Below are 13,581 nucleotides of genomic sequence, written 5' to 3' on the forward strand. Positions count from 1 at the left end.
TTTGGTCAAGTACCTTAAACACAGTACAGCTCTTACCAAAGAAGCAAATCTGTTTCTCTTTCAGTGTGAAAGATCCAAATATAGCATTTGATTTGTAACGAACAATAATTAATTGTCTTCCATCTTTTGCTGATGTAGATGAAGGTTGACCAGGTAATAAAATCAGTACCATTAAATATAGAATTGCTCAGAGTAATCTAACTGTATTCTTTTTTGAAGAGCACATATTTAGAGGTAGAAGCTCTTGTGGACAAACTTCTGAGGCCATGATGGAAATTACCAGCATTTGCTGGATTAGCACTATCCATTCTCTCATATTCTTATTGCTTAGTAAAGATAGAATTACTGACTTCATTATTCAAATTGGTTTAGACTCAGTTCTATGGAACCATGTCTGAATATTTTTTTCCTGAAAAAGCTTTCCGGTACTGCTATGAACCCATTCAAAATCAGATCATATATCTGTGTCTTGCTCTGCATATCCTGGCATCTTCTGTCAAGAATAGAGCTTTTGCCTTGCTTGTTTCTGTTGGAAAATCCACATACAAAGGCAGATTTCTTCCAAAATAAAACATGTTAACATCCATTATCTATTTAAAACAAAATTTTAATTCATCATTAATTTAAAGAGATGGTGTGAGGTCACATTATACTGATCAAATCATATTGAATTCTACTTCTGCTATATCAAATTATTAGGGAACTTCAGCTTTCCTAAAGTCAGAGATTTCTTGATTGCGCACTCTGAAAAACAACCCCCCTGAACAAATCACTAAGGGGTTTTAAAAATTTGTATTCAGTGCAGAGACGCATAGTCATTATATTGTTTTTCTAAAAAAAAAAACCTGCTAAAATGCAAAGAAGTAAAATGAAGGCTGGCATAACCCTGAAATATAAAAGCCTCCTAGCTATATTGTAAAGAGAACTGTCAGCTTCACAAAGCATATGAAATCAGTCCTATAAGATGGAAGTAAATATTTTTAGCTGAGTAACTGAATCAGGAAAAATATGGTCCCTTTCATTACCATAAAGAGGTAATTTTCACATTAAGTTGGTGTTAACCTGCTCCCACCACAGTTTGTATTTCTGCTGACTTTTATTAGACATTAACAGCCAACTATTGCTTAAGTTCTGTCACCTTCTAGAAGCTCTGCTATCTTCACACTAATTTTATCCCCTCTTCAAACCAATAAAATTTCCAGGAAACTCTAGATTCAAGAGTGATACTTACAGCAGAAGAGTCAAAAGTTAAGTATCAGCTATTAGTCATGAATATTTAATATAAGTGCTTTTTAAACAATTTTTAATGAGTGAATTCATTAAAGTGTATCCATGGATTGACATTTTACTGAGCAAAGGCTACATTTAACTACTGCTTTCTTTTTTATTTCCTGATAATAAAAGGATGGTCAACCAGCATAAATATTTCCTGTATTCTATAGGTTCCTAGGGTCAGCAGAAGGAAGCTCAGAATAATACATGTGCACGCTTCTTACCAAACTTTGGCTTGTTTTCTTCTTGTTTTCCATGGTACAGCAAAGCCACCACCAAGTTAGCAATGCTATTTACAGAGGTAATTTTCAGGTTAAGCTTCTGAAGACTGATTAAGCCTGAATATGAATATGCTGGAAAAATTAATGAAGAACAATGCAAATAGTGGATGAGCAGAATAAAAAAGAAAACTAAAATTTTATTCAGTGTTCTCATGGTGTGGTAGCAAAGAAATGTGATTATGTGAATTGTAAAGCAGTTTCAAAAATTCTTTAAATTTAAATATTTTGTCAATTCCCTTTCAATTAGAAAGTGTATAAATATATATTGGTCAATTTGGTGTTTTGAAATTCTTCATCTCTTTTTCAGTAATCCAAAGTAGAAACATAACAAAAATGCAGATGGCAAAAAGATTTTTAACCTCAATTCTCTTAGAAAGTTTTTATTCAAGGAAACTTTGAAAAAAAAAGTGGGGGTTTGTGTTGCTGGTTTGGGTTTGGTGCTTTTTTTTTGTTATGGTTTTTTTCCACGGGAGAGGGAAATGTTTTCAGTCAGGAAGCAGTTATGAAAAGATCTGATTAAATGCAATAATGTTTCTTGCAAGTCCATGAATTTTTCTTTGTAAAGAAAAGACATGGTAGGTCCATTTGCTGTACAAATACTTCACTGGTTTTATGCTAATGAGCTCCCTCAGAGATATTTAGCAGCCATAGCTCTTCTGCTTTGTGGGACACATGATAACTTTGAGTTTACCCTTATGCCCAGTGTCACCAGCGATGGTGGAAGGTGTAGATTAGTGGAGGCACTGAATGGTAGGATTGCATTGCATATCAGCATGGTTGTGCTGGTTTGGTGTGCCAGTTCCTCTCACACCAGGGGATTCTAACAATTTTGCATTAGAGGACGGCTCTTAACTGTGGAGATCCCGGGGGGAATTCCCTGGTTTAAGGAGACACAAGAAATGTACCCCAAAAAGTAGTTAAGCCCCATTGGCTCCTTCCCCTGTTCCTATGTCTGTTCCTATGTCCCTGAGCCACTCCCTCCCTATTCCTTGATTGGCCCTCATCTTTATACTGCCCCGAGACCAGGTTCCCCCCCAGGCCCCTGAGAGCTGAATAAGCTTGGACCCTCCATGTGTGTTGGCTGGGGATCCTCTTACTGCGTGGCTGAATGAAACATCTGTGGACACCATGCAAAGGCCCTTTTTGCTTTCTTACCCTGGACTTTACTAGCAGCAATTCAGGCTCCTACAGTTAACCCTCCAAATTTCCTCATTAACCTGTATGAACCCTCTTCAGCCCTTTTGACTGAAGTCACTACAATGCAAAGATAATCTCACAAATTGCCATTTACTTCCACTATTATCTACCAGTAACATCAACCAGAATATGCAAATCTCTGCCTACACAGGATTTAGGCAACAGGGCTAAGTCTCAGCCTCAGTTTGTCAAATTGATTGAATAGTCAAAAAAAAAATTCCACACCTATTTACTTAAACCAAAATGCAAATTGACTTTCCTACTTAGAACTCTTTGTTCTTGTTTTCAAAAAGTGGATATTTATTTGCATAAATGTTTCCTAAAGGAGTCATGAATATTCATGTGTGCATATGCCTCTATCTTGAAAGTTCTTGGGAGGCTGAGGGAGGAGGAAAAATTATTCAGCCTGAGACAAAATAAAATTGTGTTGGTCTGGTCATGAGTCAGAATCTTACCAGACATAAACAGCCAAAATGGTGGTGGGAAGCTTGTTTGGGAGGCTGAAATTTCTTCTACATCATTCATCACCTTCAGAAAAGTGAAGTTTATCTGTAAAAATACAGAATACCCATAGCAGGGTAAAGGAAACTCTGAACACCTATATCAGGCTTAAAGGAAAGTACTGGATACCCATAGCAGGCTTAAAGCTGGCCTTTGTCACACAGCCTTCAGCATGGCTTCTCCAGAAACCAAAGAAATATCCCCAGGGATCCACCACCAGTGTCAGGCCCACTCACATGCTCAGGCCCGGATGGCCAGGGTGTGTGGGCAAGTCCTACTCTAGAAACCCTGTGACCCCACACATCTGTGTGATCAGGTCCATCTGTCCAACACACAACTTCTTGGATTACTGCACATGTGAGCTAATAACAGAATCCTAGAATGGCCTGGGTCAGAAGGGACCTTAAGGACCACCCAGTTCCAATCCCCCTACCAGGGACAGGGACACCTTCCTCTAGAGAAAATTGCTCAGAGTCCCACCCAAGCTAGCTTTGAACACTTCCAGGGATGGGAAAGCCACAACTTCTCTGATAAACAGAATGTTTCAGTGCCTCACTACCCTCACAGTAAACAATTCATTCCTAATATCTGATCTAAACCTAGGCTCTTTCAGTTTGAACAAATTCTCCCCTGTCCTGTCACTAGAAGATCTTGAAATCTGTAAAGTAATTGAGTTTCAGTCCATTCATCCAATTCAATTTCCTTCACCAGTTTATTTTCTACTGGCTTTTGAGAATGTTAGAAAACATTTAAAAAGTTATAAATAAAGAAAGGCTGATTTACCAACAGAATATTTACATATTCCAAACTTTTCTTAGTAAACACATTAGAATTGGAAATAAGCAACTTCTGTAACAGACTATTTTCTTTCCTTGCCACAATTTTTAAAAAAAAAATTTACATTAAAAAAGTAAATTTGTGTTTTATCTTTTTTCTTAAAATTAAGCTATGTCCCATTACATGAACCTTCCCAAACTTCTCACAAGGAAAATTTAAAATTTGTTTCTATATAAAACATTTCTCTAGGGAGAGTTTTGTACACTTTGAAGCTTATTAATCATGGATCTCATAGTGGGGAAAGGAAAAAAGGGATACAAGAATTTTACTTGTCTTAGCTGTGCCTGGCTTTCATATGTTCACAAATTGAGCCTCAAACTGAAAAAAAAGAAATAAATTGAGCGTAAAATTTTTTGGTTTACTTCTTTCCACATAAACAGCTCTAAAGGAAAGGTTTCTATCAACAATGCCTGTAGGTTAATATGTTCCTAAACATTCACTGATATAGGAGTTAGTCTGCTATCAGTACTCATCCTTTGCTTACAAGAGCCATCATATTTCAGAATATATGGCTGCATAGTCCCTTCTATTGCCTATGGTATTTTTTGGTTCTTAATTTTTTCCATGATTGACTTGGATAAACACAATTTAGAACTTATTTTAATTTATCCCTCATAATTACTGTCTTCCTTTTCCAGCCCAATAAAAGAGAATCCATTTTTTATTTCTTAGAATATTTATCTTAGTTAATAGCCAGAGCCCTGCTATAGTCCCATAGATTTTAGGAGAGAAGGAAAACATCATCTAGAAGGAGTGTAGGCAATGTTGGCATATCACCTTTCAGTTAAGAAATAAAATTGGTTAATAATAACTTTGTTTCCTTCTTTTTATGTAAAAGGTAGAAGGGCACTTTTCTCATTCTTCTGTACTTTTCACAGTGCATAGGAAATTTCCCTATGACTTCAAAGGGTCCAGGAATCTGGAAATACTTGAGAAGACAAAAAAAACTATGTAGGGTTTGGCTATGTAGGAATGTGCTCTGGGACTGCACATCTCAGATACATGTGGCCCATAAGCTGGACAGAGCATTTACTAGGATTGAAAGAGGGACAACTGTGTGGCAGCAGCTCTCTGGCCACAGAGAGCAGCACATAACTTTCCCAGGCTTTTGGGGGAAAGTCTGTGAGAAGCTCAGAGAAAAGAATGAGAAACAATTCTTATCTCCACTTGCTGCACCTGTTGTTGTGAACATGTAGAATGTGTTATGGAGATTGTTTACCAAAGGGTGGGTTCTTGATTGGCCAATGGTGATGCTGTTTGGATTGGAGGACCAATTAGGTCCAGCTGTATTGTAACTGTCTATAAAAGCAACAGGTTTCTTAATAACAATAAGAGAATAAAGAGATTGATCAGCCTTCTGTGAATCATGGAGTCAATGCTAATTATTACCCAGCTGGGGATTGGCAGCAACACAACTAAGCACAAGGGACTGAACATCCTCTATTCCTGGCACTTAAAAGAGCAGAGCAGCATGGGGTCTTAAAGTGAGCACTAAACTCTTACACAGCTTTTTGCTTTTGCACAGCCTCATCTGCTTTGCAAATAAGTTTTGGAGAAGTATCTCATTTTTATGTAGCATTTCAGTTTTTGATTAAGGGCTTGGAAAATGCAGCTACAGCAGAGAGAAGCTCGCCAAAAGGGCCCAAATTCAATGTAGATGAGCAGCATTTACAAAGAATTAACCATCTCTTCTGTGGAATGCTAGAAGAAAATCCCATGGCAGGATCCTTGGAGGCATATTTACAGATTATTTTAATAAGGCTACTAAGTTTCGCAGCTGTTTGTTGGTTGTTTTTTGTGATTTTTTTTTTTGTGGGTTTTGGGGGTTTTTTTTGCATTCATTTATACATATTCCTTTAAGTGTACATATCAGGGCTCCATACAAACTGAGGGCTCCCTGGGCTGATAGCCTCCATGAGCCTCCCCTCCCCAGGGCGCAGAACTGGTCTGCCTTGAGGTCCTGAGTGCAGGGGATGCAAAAAACTTCCTTACAACAAGCTCACTTCAGGGTCCATGGAACAATTTCATAACTAATCTGAAGAGTGTTGAAACATCTCAGGGCACCAGGAGCCAGCCAGGAAAGGCACAGCCAGCCAGATCCGTGACTCTCTCCAGTAGGAAAAAACCTCATCGACCTTGTAAATACATATTAAAACTGATAAAAATACAGCTCAGGGCACTACTTTTATAGGTGTTCCACCCTGGGTCACACTGAAGTTATAAGACCGTGGTGACAGTAATGCCTCTGCATGAATAAATAACTCAAGAAGAGCTTTCTCACAGGAACATTTGGTTAAGTATTTGCAATATACTGTGGTCCCTACCATAGGGGACAGTTGTGGCATTGATTTGTGTGAATTATCACTGAACTTAGTAAAAACCCCACCAAATAACTTGTCTTATAGATTCCTGTTGTGCCTTGGGGAGAGTGTAGGCAGTTACAAATTAAAGTGGGACTCTCTGTGCATCAAAGAAGATTGACATTTATAATTTCAGAGGCTTTAAAATGTACTCATGGGTTAAAAGTGTGTAGACATGCAATGAAACATTTTTGCAGTAGTACAGATTAATAGCCAGGAACCAGTCACTGCCTGAGAGGAGAGAACTCATACAAGGGCCGTGGACTTATTCCTATTTCCAAAACCTCCTTCCTGAATTTTTTCAGGATACTGTAAAACTTCTGTTGGCCTTAACATTCCAAGGGACAGCATTTGTGCCCACATAAACAGAGGAAACAACTGGTTTTGTCTGTTTTCTTCATATCCCACAGTCCTGCCAGAGCACCTAAGGAGCCTGGTAAATGAAAAAAAAATTGTGAAAGAAAGACTGGTTCCTTGCTTTGGCTGAAAGGTACCCTGCTATCTCCTTCTGTTTCAGGACAGCATGTTTCCAGTAATGATGTGCTGCCAGAATTGACTTAGGTATGTGATTCCTGGTGTCCTTCCTCTGCTAGCTCTTGAAGTGCAGGTGAACCTTTATAAATAACAGAATCTGAAGATGAGACCTTTACTGGAGATTTGCTTTTTGGTTGGTAAAGAAAAGGTTGGAAAAAGAGTAAACACCTTAACTCCAGGTAGAGAACCAAGCCAAGAAAAGAGATGTTTGGACCTTTATCTCTGCTTTTAGCATATTTTTGAATTTTCTCTCAAGATTTTTAAAGCTGAAATCAGCAGTTTTTTAAGTTTTACAAGCTTGTACATGTGATAGTTCACAAGGACCATCTTGCCATCAGAAGTCAGGTAACTAATAATATCCAGGGAATACTAAAGTGGTTAATTTATTATTATAAAGATTGCAGTCCCTAAATTAAACTGGAACAATAAGCAAAGGGAGCAGCATTTGGAAAATTCTTCTCCCTTTCCAGGCAAAAAGTTAAAAGTAGATATGTACTCATTACGATACATGTAAACCACCCACTTCTTTCTGTCAGAGATATTTTGGGATTTAGTTAAATATTTTTGTCCTTGTTTTTGCAGGCTGCTCAAGTATAAACCACCACTTTAAAATATCATTAATCAGCACTAGGAGTTGGTGATGCCCCACGGGCACATGGACTTGAGTGGAAAAAATTTTGAGTATCTACCACAGAGACATGTGGTCTTATATAACAGTTTTCAATTTTTTTTGTCTTTGAAACTGGGGAAATACTTATCTCCTAAGAATGCCATTTAGCAAAAATTTCTTTTTTTTCTAATTGTTTGTGTGATGTTAGGCATGCTTTCAGACATAATTACTTGATAATGTTATTATTGTATGAAAAGTATCTTTAAACCATTTCCATGCAGGCAAAAAACTTTAAAAGGAGGAAAATTTTTTTGGAAATTTAATTCTAAAATTTCAGCAACAAGGGGACTGTTTTCCCTTATAAAAATCTATGGCTATAACAGATGATAATGTTTTTGCTGAGAATGTTATTTTGGTTAGGAACAAAAGCTGTTGTGTCTATGTTGGGTAAAGATTAGATGGGAAAAGAGGTGCAGAAACCCAGACTCCCAGTTGAACAGCAAGTGCAGAACATACTTAAAGAAAGAAATAAAATATCAAGCAAAGCCAAGTGGGACATATGTTGCAGTGATTTAAAACAAACATTGTTTCAACAGGTATTTATAAAGGCAGAAATAATCCCAGGACAAGCATGAAAATACTGCTGGATGTTTTTGTCTGTAAGAGAGCAGATAGATGAACAAAGGGAAGGGTTTAGGGTGGAGCTGCTCCTGGTCTCTTCTCAGTATAATCAGCAGCCTAATTGAATCATTCTTACTTTAAATGAGCTTTTCTAAGTCCTTCAATAGAAAAGTGATATCTTTCCATGTCACTTTTCCCTCCACAGATTTAGTTCTTTTTCTTTGTAGGACAGATTTTAGGTCCATTCGAAACTGAAGAGCTTTTCCTTTGGGCACATTACTTAGCACATTATAAAAATAAAAACATTGAGTAGTATTCCACTCAGTGCACTGCTTTCCCCAATTACATATTCTTTGGATGCAATGAGAGATTGATCAAAGCTGGACTGAGCCATCTGTTGCTGTTTTTTCTTTCTCTTTTGGTGAGAGTTAACTAAATCTAGAGGAGTTAATTTTCTTTAGACAGTTTGTTGACCACTTCATACTTATACTCTAGCTTGATCTAGTTTGCAGGCTTGTTTTGCTCTGTATTTTTCATTACAAAGTCTTGAGTGAAACCAAAGTCTTTCTCAAGACATCCACAGTGAACTGTTTATACTTAAAGTTGCAAATAATAGGGCATTTAAATAGAACTGAATAACCCCCCAAACTTAATAAAGCTTATACATTTTTGACATCTATAAATATATATAAGCTTAATAAAGTTTTAAAATTTGCACTGGTTTAGGTACTTCAGAGGCTGTGGTATACTCCAAATATTCCATACACCCAATCTGAATATGGGTGTATGGGATATGGGTGCATTTTCCACATGGAAAAGCTCTGATATTCTTAAGTTGATATTGTACTCTGGCTGTGGGAAATGCAAAGTAAAACTACTGGGGGAACTATTAAAACTAAAGATTAGATTTATTCTCCGTTTCAGGACCTCTAGACACTTAGCTTTTAGGAAAATAAGAAGTACATGTTGTGTCACAGAATTCATCTCCCAAAGCCTTCATATTGAATAGATCCAGAGGGCAACCTCCCAGGAACAGTTTTCCTTGGGGTGTGTTGAGATGCTGCATTCAAAACTGTGAGCTGAGAGCTCATGTGGGGGAGGCTTTTCCAGGAGTATCCCAGGAAGGAGCATTTGGAGGTACCTGCCATATGGATCCAGGAGGCTGAGGCCAAAGAGATCTGTGTACTGGTGGAGGAGAGCTACAGCTGAAAATGACACTTTCCCTCACTGCATGGAAAATGCCAAGAGAGAAAGTTGCTTCATATTAGGGGTTTGGATGTGGAACAGAAGATCTGAGTGGGATTGTTTAGACATAAAATTTGAGAACAAATTCAGAGTTCAGTAAAACATCCAAAAGCCAATGAACCAACTGCTCTCTGTAGCTACTCTCCTCCAACAGAGAGTTTGCAGGCCAGAAGGGAGGCAATCCATATCCTTTGAGGGTTAACTCAAGGATAAGGATAAGGATAAGGATAAGGGTTATCCATCACACCTGTGTGTTTTGTTTGTATCCCACTACAGCCCCCTTCCCTAAGCTCACAACTCCTCACAGGGGTTGTGAATTCACTTTGCTACCTGTGAGTTTGGTCTCATCTTCAGCAACTAAGTTAAATTTATGCAGGGGTGTGAGCAACTGGAGAGATTCACCATTTCGTGAATTGTGTCAAGTTAATATGACATAGAAGCCCTCTCAAAGGCCTGCAAACTGGTGCCTTCCAGATGGTTTGAATTCCTCCTATGGCCAAACAGTTGTTATTTTAGACAGGATATAATGGAAGAAGCAATATTTGGGACTCTACTTCCTACTAGTTTAACACAGTTTCAGTCAATGAGACTGAGGATCTAAATTCAGAAGTTTTCAATTAAAAAAGGAACTCCAGATGCAGACACAGATGTACATGGATATATTAATTTACCAGCTTAGCAAGTCTTTACCAGAATTAATACCTTTAGAACCTTAAAGTTATTCAATATTTTGGGGGCCTTTTTTATTATTTTGTTCTCAAGATGTGAAAATAACTTTTAGAAAATTCATTGGTCTATGGTAGATAAAGGTTATAAAGCCTAGAAAGTGTCATTACAAATTGATGAACAGTTGAGTAAATAAATGTATTTTCTATAAAACACTCCTTCTTATGACAACATCAGAGACCCTGGAAGGTTTGATTAGATTGTTTTAATAATTGACTATTTTTAAAATCAGAAAACTATGAAAGAAAATGTCAATGTTTGTTTAAACCAAAAAAAATAAGACATTGGAAGGATTTTTTAAACTTAAAATCTTAGACTCAGATAGTAGCTTGTTAGACAATATCAAATGCTTTGTAATGGAAACAATTTCCACCATGAGGACTGTATCCTTTATGATACCATGTTGCTGATCCAGGGGAGCCATGAACATTGCAGACCCATTGCATAATCCAAATACAGAAAAGCATTTCCAAATGTAAATTCATGGAACTTTTTGAGGAAGGTAATTGATACGGGAAATCTTACATGAACTACCCCTATATCATCAAGAAGTGGTAAAAAATCTTCACAGAAACTTCAAGAAAATTGGCATCCCTTATATTTGCTATATGGTTGCTCATATTTACTATTTGCCTTTGACTGCAATGTTTCCATTTAGAGTTCGCAAGTATATTAAAGAAGGTATTAGCATTGGTGGGTTTTTAATTGCCTAGAAACACTTTACAAAACAAATACAGTTATTTTGTATGTACTGTTGTTCTTGCTGTACAAAAGCAGCATCTCAGCATTGCTTCAACATTTCCTCAAAACTCTAATTAGAGTAATTTCCTGCAGGCTCCTCAGCGTGCAGAGCTTTCCTTGTTCCAAATTAGGCACAGAGGTTTTTAGGATGTATAAATTGGAAATCAATGGAAGCTCCTGACCTAATTACTTTCTAAGATATGGATCTGGGAGTTTACGGGGGGGTTCATGACAGGATGTTCATTCTCAGTTCTCTCTGGGTGGATGCCAGTTTTAGAGGCAACACTTCTTTCTACCAACTGTATTTGTTTAGGAATGGCAATCATTTATCCTTGTTTCACTCTTATCAGACTTTCCACCATTATTTTGTCTATCTCTCTTACCATTTTTCCAATATCTTTTGCTGTGATATTTAAGTATTTCAAGCCTCAAAACATCACACCTCAATAGGCCAGAGATATGCTTTGAAAAATGTATAAAGCAAATACATTGATTTTTTTTTTTTAAATATCACCTAGTTCTTATCTATTTTTTGTCTTGAAATAAGTTATTTTTGTATTAAACATATGCTTTTGGTGGGATGCCTAATTCTCCTGTTTAATGCTTGCTGTTATATCATGCAAACTCTCCCAAGATTGATCTGCTGAGAAAGCTGAACTAAGCCAACCTCTACTTTTCTCCTACAGTCCAGGCAAACAGGCATTTGGGAAATGAGAGGTGAGTAGAGACCACTGCAGGCACACTACACACGGATTGCAAGAGTACCACCCATGTGACATCATGCTATGGCCCATCCCAAAGTCTGTCAGCACGCCTTGCACCGTGGCAGAAGCTCTTGCTAAAATCCTGGAGACAAAAGAGGAGTGGAATGACAGCAGGGGACAAAGAAGAGATGGAGGCAGAGCATGCTGCAGTGTCTTGATGCTCATATGAAGGAAAGAATCAGGGATTGCAAGTTTAGAATGTTACAAATTGAAACCTTAACCTCCAAAAGACACAAGCCATGATGTGTGCATCTCTTCTGCTCTTCCTTGCACTCACTTCCCAAGAACCAGGTGTCCTTGTCCACTTGTTAAGCATTCCCCATGGGTTTACCTAATCTGAGGTCCATGTATTCCTTTTTCTGTCCTTCCTGTCCACAAATGATGAAGCAAGTGCTAACCATTAATCAATACCAAGACAGAGGAGGAAAGAGAGGAATAAATGAATGGTCATCTCATGGCATTTTTTTCCCTGATTTCTCTATCAAAAGTAAGTAGAGTTTTGTGAAGAGAGATTTAATTGTTCTCTAGTGAGCATTTAAAGGCTTGGAGTGCTTTTACTCCAAGACTGCTCATGGATCCAATAAATCCCAATTCATCATGTTAATAAAAGGAACTATGTCAAATAAAGAGGCTTTTAAATATAGCAAAACCATTATATCGTATTAATAAAGTCCTCAGGTTTATTTATCCTGAACAGCTTATCCAATTTTCTGTCAATTGACTTTTAAAGCTTATTTGCCTTGAAAATCTTAAGAGTGGTTGCGTGCTTACTGCCTGTGGCCATGCTCAGTACAAACTGCCATTTGGTCCTGTGGAGATAAAATTGTCCTGCTGCCTGACATACTGCCAGTTTGAACAGAGAGACTAAAGACTGTTTGGTCATGACTGATTTTCAGAAGCTGTTGAAGCATCTTGTTTCACCAATTCCAAACCAAATTAATGACATAAAATTGAATAGTGCAGCAGAGATTGAAATAAATTGAAAACTATTCCTAGAGTTTTGGCCTCACATACGATATTGATTACTTACAAAAGGTCTCATTGTATGCATTAAATCTCCTACAGAAGCTACCGAGTGAAGTGTTTATAAAAATAATAATTTATTGAATATTTTTGTTTGGCGATCAATAAAATAAAATGCTTTGCTGAATTCTTTTCCTTCATAGTGATTAAATATAAAAAATACAGAAATATTTTCTTGGGCAAGCCAGGATCAAAGGCCAGTGACACTTGTGAAAATTTTCCTCAGCCATGTGGGCTTTCACTGTGTGTGTCTGTGTGCGTGTAACCACAATATGATACTTCCTCTGGCAACATTCTCTTAACATTACTGAGAGCTTGCTTCAAGAAAAATCAGTGTATTTGTCTCTTGGTGTTTTGCCACGGACATATAATCACTAATCAGGCAGAAACTGCTTGCCTCCTTTCAGTGATACGGTTGTCTGGTCTTGCTCTAGGGGGCAAAGAAATACAAATCCTTGATAAGTCATAACCATACCGAATGAAGCAATTTGTTACTCCTTGAGTAGTTACTTCTTTTTATGTCGGCAAATGCTGTTTGAACTGACTGTTTAATCTGACTTTAAATTTACTATAATATTTCCAGTTCATATCCAAAACAGAATTTTTCATGCACTTGCATAAATAACTGTTATTCTTCTTTTAATGCCATTACAAATGAGCTTTATAATATTAAATTCCAGCAGGGCCATCTGAAATGATCAAATTCAAATTTATTCAGTCTCTTGGTAACAATAATGTTGGGGTGTTTCATTTGAATATGGTCAGTAGTGTAATTTACTTGTAAATAGATTTTACATTTTACAATGCACTGAATATAGCAAACAGTAAGGGTTCATAAAAAGCATAAAGAGAAGACAAAATTATTGTAT

General features: G+C 37.3%; 1 long non-coding RNA gene across 1 annotated transcript; it reads left to right on the plus strand.

Moving 5' to 3' along the window:
- The first annotated feature begins 5,432 nt into the window (after positions 1–5,432).
- On the plus strand, positions 5,433–12,209 carry LOC135287249 (uncharacterized). The gene is made up of 3 exons (XR_010351047.1): positions 5,433–5,572; positions 6,966–7,009; positions 11,612–12,209. It is a non-coding gene; the product is annotated as an uncharacterized LOC135287249 (long non-coding RNA).
- The last annotated feature ends 1,372 nt before the right edge of the window (positions 12,210–13,581 follow it).

The sequence above is a fragment of the Passer domesticus genome, chromosome 1 (assembly GCF_036417665.1).
Source record: "Passer domesticus isolate bPasDom1 chromosome 1, bPasDom1.hap1, whole genome shotgun sequence".
Classification (NCBI taxonomy): Eukaryota; Metazoa; Chordata; class Aves; order Passeriformes; family Passeridae; genus Passer; species Passer domesticus.